Genomic DNA, 7,057 nt, shown 5'->3' on the forward strand with positions numbered 1-7,057 from the left:
ACAGAACTTTAGAACTCCAGTTGAACCCAACATTTTTAGAGCGTACTTGGACTAGGATTCAAGAGGCACTCTCACTTCTGAGCTATCTTTGTTGCAGGTGCATGGTGCTTACAGTTGAGTAAGATGAAGAACACTGTTCTTGCTAGTCTCACTATTCTAAAGCTGTACGTGTCAGCCTCAAAGCCTTCGTCAGAGCTTTCAGTGTTCACAACCTGCACCTCTATGTAGACATTGCTCCACCCACATCCGTTCAATGCATCCAATGGGGTTGGAGTATGAGAGAAAAAAATGTTGCCAAAAATAACTGTGCATTTCATAAGTATTCTAATAAAGTGTGTAGGTGATGTGTCAAACAAGACACAAATCACACAGAGGACATCAACCTATCAAGTAAGTTCTCATAAATCATTGGTTTCCGTACAAGAATAAAACAAGAGGAGTCTAAAGTGGCAGCGTTAATTCATGTTCACATTTACAACAAATAGGCATTTCATACCTTAAGGGAACATTTTGACATTCGCCATATGGTTAGTGAGAAAGTCCATATTGCAAATATACGGTCCCTTACTAGACGTCCGAAAACATTTGTAAAACCGAACTCTCTCGGACATTCGGTTTCCGTTTCATAAAATAATCAAATTTTGGTCATTTTTCCGCTGTCCCGATAAATCCAACAAGAGGGCGAATGGAATCATATTGCAAATGTACAAAACATCACGAATCACGTGGCTTTATCTCCAAAACGTAAAAGACTTGGTGAGCATAGGTTTGGCATAATGGGCAGTTGGCCCCGAACAAGATGACGTCTAGGCCTTAACGTTTTTTGAGTTATGGCCATTTTTCTGCAATTTAAAGGTCCAAAATGAAAATAGAGCAATAATTTTTCCGCTTCACGTCAAAGTCAAGGAGCCTCCAGTGTCAATAAAAAAAGAACCATCCATTTATCTGTCGTCATTTAAGAGAAATTGTACAATGTCAAATTGGTGATGTTCAAAAATAGTTTTTTTAAACAGTTACAGATCCAGTGGAAGCGTGTTCATACGAATCTTTTCAAAGTGTGCTTCGGAGCTCTGCGAGATTTCTGTGATTTTCTGTGATTTTCTGAAATAACACACACAAATAACACACTCACTAAACACAACCTTGTCACGGAAATCAGAAAAGCAATCAAATTAAATTGTTTTACTTTGAACTTCAGATGTTTTCACTCACGAGACTCCCAGGTCGACAGCCAAAGTTCATTTTCTCCCAAAATATAAATTTTGTAGGCGAAATAGCTCTGTTTGTTCTTCACGTTTGGCTGAGAAATCGCCCAGAAATTGTGGTCACCACAACACTGATAAATATTCCAAATTAGCTCCATAATATCGACAAACATGGCAAACGTTGTTTATAATCAATCCTCAAGGTGTTTCTCTAATATCTATTCGATAATATATCCGTCGGGACAATTAATTTTTCAGGAGGACCGATTGGAGTAATGGCTACCTCTGTATTGTACGTGAGAATCTCTCTCGGAGCCACCATGTGACATTCAATTCAGTTGAATGTGACAATTCAATGTGTATATATTGTATATGAAACATGTCTATTTCTGGTAGGCTACTGTTGGTGTGTGACCAGTACTGGACAGAAGATCCCGGGTACTGAGACTCCACCAGGCAATGCTCCAATCATATGTTCCACCCAGAGTAAGTGAGGCCCTATGATCTCATCCAACACCATCACCACTTTAAACTCCAACACATCACTACACTTGCTTCCTACCTTGGATCTCTTTATGCTTTCTTTACAAGATGCTCCACTGATTTCAGAATCATGATCTCTCTGCTTCCTGTGTCTTTCCACTTCCGACCATTCAGGTCATTAACCCTCATCCTCCCACTACATACCATCAGAACTGACAGCCATATTGTTCTCATTCCAGCACAGCTGCTGCTTCACCAATTATTTCTGAATTTCCTGCATTTTTTCTGCACTACTCGCCTCCATTTCGGACCTCCAACTCTCCGTGCGGGGTTCCAGAGGGAGGGTTCTGACTGGACGGGTCCTTAAAAAGGAGAGGGAGAATTTAACTCACAGGCAGGACAGAGGGAGAGACCCAGTGAAGACCTCTGAAGGAGTGAAGCAACAACTGAATATTTCAGAAAATGTACATCTGAAATGGCTTCCTGTTCTGTATAGGGCACTTCTCCTGACCAGGGCCAATAGAGGAACAGGGTCCCATGTAGGATGCAGTCTTCTGACCAGGACCCAACGGGGAACAGGGTCCCATGTAGGATGCAGTGTCCTGACCAGGGTCCCATAGGCGACACAACCCAAGATTCCAGATCCAGCCAGAGCTTCCAGGATGTTTGTCCAGCAATGTATGTTCTACTATGTAATGTCATCGTTATAAAGAATGTTATCTGTGTTTAGATGGTATGATACCACCCAAGACCCCTTGTGAGATTGCTAGAGATACTGCTAGAGATACTATCACACACACCATAAATGCTCCAATTGAGTTGAAAGTGACAATTCAATATGTTACAGTAAAATGTGTAAATATTATATATTTAACAGGTTATTAACATGTCTTTCTGGTAGGTTACTGTTGGTGTGTGACCAGTTCTGGACAGAAGATCCCGTGTACTGAGACTCCACCAGGCATTGCTCCAATCATATGTTCCACCCAAAGTAAGTGAGGCCCTGTGGTCTCATTCAACACATCACTACTCTTGCTTCCTACCTTGGAGCTCTTTATGCTTTCTTTACAAGATGCTAAACTGATTTCTGTATCATGATCTCTCTTCTTCCTGTGTCATTATCTCTTTTCTTACCGTATCATTATCATACACACCATCAGATCTGACAGCTTTTTGTTCTCATTCCAGCACATCTTTTTCTTCACCGAGTCTTCATTTCCTGCATGTCGTCCTACTTCTGAACAGGGTCCCATATGGAACACAGTCCATGATTCCAGAATGTATATCCATCATTGTTATGTCCACATTACAATGTATGTTGCCTGTGTGTCTAGATGGTACGATACGACCCAAGACCCCATGTGAGGATGCTAGAGATGCCGGGCCACATGGCCAAGTTGGAGCCTACATCCCCACGTGTGACGCCGCTGGACGATACACCCCTGAGCAATGTTGGGGCTCTACAGGTTAAAACACACACACTATAAATGCTCCAATTGAGTTGAACGTGACAATTCAATATGTTACAGTAAAATGTGTAAATATTATATATTTAACAGGTTATTAACATGTCTTTCTGGTAGGTTACTGTTGGTATGTGAACAGTTCTGGACAGAAGATCCAGGGTACTGAGACTCCAACAGGCACTGCTATCAACTGTTCCACCAAGGTGTGTGTATATATATATTCATTCACTAAATGTTACTACTTTGCAGCTAGTTATTGATGTGTATTTCTTTCTAATTGTAGATGAAAGGCGTTGGAAGTAAGATGTAGAAGACGGCCAGTTGTCTTTACTGTACTACAAGAACGGATTCACATCCCATACAAAATAAATACATGAAGGAATCCAGAGATTAGTGTTGCTTTACTTACATTATTGTTGGTGTGGTATGTTGGACAACGTATCTGAACCGGTTCATTCCTGGGAAATGGAGGAAGGAGTAGGACTGTTATGGTGACTGTTACAGGAAATGAAGACAGTCAAATGCCACTTGACCATGTAGTAGTTAGGCTTCACCAAGATCTGGTGATGGTCATTATTTGTCTACCACACTTGGTAGACTGCCTGGTACTGAGCACTATTGTCCCTCTAAGCACGCTGACATCAATTCCGATTGGTGGAAATCAGAAAGATGGACAGCTGAGAAGGGAGTTGCGAGGTTTAGTCACGTGCACAGGCAAGGCCTTAATGCCTATGGATTTGGGTCAACTTCATGTTCATACCAATATTTGGAGGCGGGGAGGGAACTTGCCAGAAAACGAACGTCGTCAGTACAGTATTAGCTAGCTAGAATGTGTGGGTGATGCACATCATTGCTCTGTGTGAACAGGACATCCAAGAAGTTAAATTAATGACTTTAGTGGGGTAAGTAAATGTTCAGCCTGTAATTGTATAACTAAAACACACCATGACAAAGTATGTGGTCACCTGCTCATGAAAAATACCTTTCCTTTTGTAAAACTGGTTTACCTTCAGACGAGTCTTGTGAGGCCTGTTGGTGTAGCAAAACAACCGCCATATTGTCTGATGGTGGGGTCATATCAGTGTGATTTGATGGGGTCATATCAGTGTGATTTGATGGGGTCATATCAGTGTGATTTGATGGGGTCATATCAGTGTGATTTGATGGGGTCATATCAGTGTGATTTGGTGGGGTCATATCAGTGTGATTTGGTGGGGTCATATCAGTGTGTATTGAATGTTCTGGGATTTTCATCCTCATTATTCCCAAAAGGTCTTAATGATGTGTAAGAACTCTTAGTGTACTTTTGTCCAATTTCATTATGTTTTTGAAATTTACTTGCGCATAAGGCATGTTTTGTCCATTTGCAATATGATTTCATAGGAAGTCAAGTCACTTTTTTTGGCCAAATGCAATATGAAAGATTTGAAAATGCCAAATCAGGATGTTATGTCCATTTACCATCACGAATTTGGCATGCTCAAATACTGCAGGAAAGCGAAATTGACTGGCCCAATGAAATCGGGATGGCTGGGGAGTGGTAGTTGTTCCTTTCCATCGCTTGTTACATTTGATTTCAGAATGTCACTTTGGTGATGGTACCTCTGTTTAAATATATTGTAAATGGACAATAGTCACCAGCAAGTCACCGTCCATCAGTCAATTAGATATCATTCTGACACCAAACCCACTTTTTCCAACTCGTTTAGTAGCCAACTATCACATACCTCAGAGCTGGGCCGAAATTCATGATGCCTTCTGTTCAAACCATAACAAAAACGTAAAACACGTAGTTACAGTCTAGCTGCGGGTCCAGTTCTGATATGTGTAGGCCTAGCTGAGGCGACCCCCGAATTCCAAGTTTTGGCTCGATAGGTCATTTGGTGCCCGAGCAAGACCCTAATTGGTGCTGAAAATCCACTTTTTTCCATGACTTGCTACGGGGTCCTTGAATGAGCTATCGGACAAACGTTGGTCCGTCTATATGGGCCGAGGCGGTCGCAATGCACCTAGTCTTGCGACTCTGGGACATTTCTAAATGTCGTCATTTTCATGATGCAAAAATGAATTGAAGTTATTGCAAATGTGCGAGGCTGTTTCTCGGTCCGAGAACCTAGTGCGTGGTGAGTTACGTGGCTCTATCGACCTGAGGTCTAGAACAGGTTTCAGAACTCTAGGTCTGACGATTCTTTTTTAGCTCTCACAAAGCTAACTATTGCAGGCACTGTCTGTCTCTACGCAACCCAATACGTCCCTCCTTCCAAGCTGTGTGTGATTTAGTTTTTCTTTGACATTTTATGGGAAATGACTGATTTACAGTTCATGGGGGTTGCCTAATCACACACGAAGTTTTGGAAAGATCTGACTTTTTTAACCCTTTGAAACAGCCCCTGTGACACCAATTATGGCACTTCCGGTTGGCACAGGAAGCTATAGGTAAACACATATCCTCATTGGGGTATGCATTTACAGAATCCTGAATTTTAAGTGTTTACGTTAAGAACTGACCGATTTACACAGGGTTGAATGCACTATTTATCACAAACTGCTGGTTGGGTATGGAAAAACACGTTTAGGGTGATTTTTTATTTTTTTTTAACCACTTCCGGTTGATTCAGGAAGCTTAGAATCGACACAGGTAGATCTGTGTCCTGCTGGACTGTCATTGAAGACAGGTTCATAAGGCATTCATAACCCACATTGGCTTCAGGTTGACTTGAGAGGAGCAGGTAATGTATTCCTATGGGGAGAGATGTCATTGTAATCTGTGAGATCAAAAAACCCTGTTTCACTGTTAAGGGTTAATGCCACACGGTAAAGATTAGGCTTGCACAGATCGGGAGGACCTCAGGAACGTACCTGAGGTCGAATGACATTTAGGGCCAGGCTCACGGTCGCTGCATTCAGAGTGAGCTACGGTCAACTGGATCTGGATCTGTAACTTAACTATGTTTGAACATGACCAATTTGACATTGTACGATTTCTCTTAAATGGCTGGGTCTTTTTTAATTGACACCAGAGGCTCCTTGAAGCGGAAAAAGTATTGCTCTATTTTCATTTTGGACCTTTTAATCGCAGAAAAACTCAACCGTTAAGGCCTAGACGCCATCTTGTTCGGGGCCAACTGCCCATTATGCCAAACCTACGCTCACCAAGTTGTCTTCAAAGTCTTTTACGTTTTGGAGATAAAGCCACTTCATGATTCGTGATGTTTTGTACATTTGCAATATGATTCCATTCGCCCTCTTGTGGGATTTATCGGGACAGCGGAAAAACACATTTGATGATTTTATAAAACGGAAACCGAATGTCCGAGAGTTTGTTTGATGCCTTCCCGGTAGATACGGCCCGATGCCGTCCGCGAATTTTACAAATGTTTTCGGACGTCTAGTAAGGGACCGTACATTTCCAATATGGACTTTCTCACTAACCATATGGTGAATGTCAATGTTCCCTTAAGGTATGAAATGCCTATTTATATTGTAAATGTAAACATGAATTAACGCTGCCACTTTAGACTCCTTGTTTTATTCTTGTACGGAAAACAATGATTTGAGAACTTACTTGATAGGTTGATGTCCTGCGTGATTTGTGTCTTGTTTGACACATCACCAACACACTTTATTAGAATACTTATGAAATGCAGTTATTTTGGTAACACTTTCTCTCATACTCCAACCCCATTGGATGCATTGAACGGATGTGGGTGGAGCAATGTCTAGATAGAGGTGCAGGTTGTGAACACTGAAAGCTCTGACGAAGGCTTTGAAGCTGACACGTACAGCTTTAGAGCAGTGAGACTAGCAAGAACAGTGTTCTTCATCTTACTCAACTGTAACCATGCACCTGCAACAAAGATAGCTCAGAAGTGAGAGTGCCTCTTGAATCCTAGTCCAAGTACG

General features: G+C 41.7%; 1 pseudogene; it reads left to right on the forward strand.

Moving 5' to 3' along the window:
- Positions 1-3,159, forward strand: part of LOC135511235 (equistatin-like) — a 114,502-nt pseudogene extending 111,343 nt beyond the window's left edge.
- Positions 3,160-7,057: the final 3,898 nt, after the last annotated feature.

This window comes from Oncorhynchus masou, chromosome 23 (genome assembly GCF_036934945.1).
Source record: "Oncorhynchus masou masou isolate Uvic2021 chromosome 23, UVic_Omas_1.1, whole genome shotgun sequence".
NCBI lineage: Eukaryota > Metazoa > Chordata > Actinopteri > Salmoniformes > Salmonidae > Oncorhynchus > Oncorhynchus masou.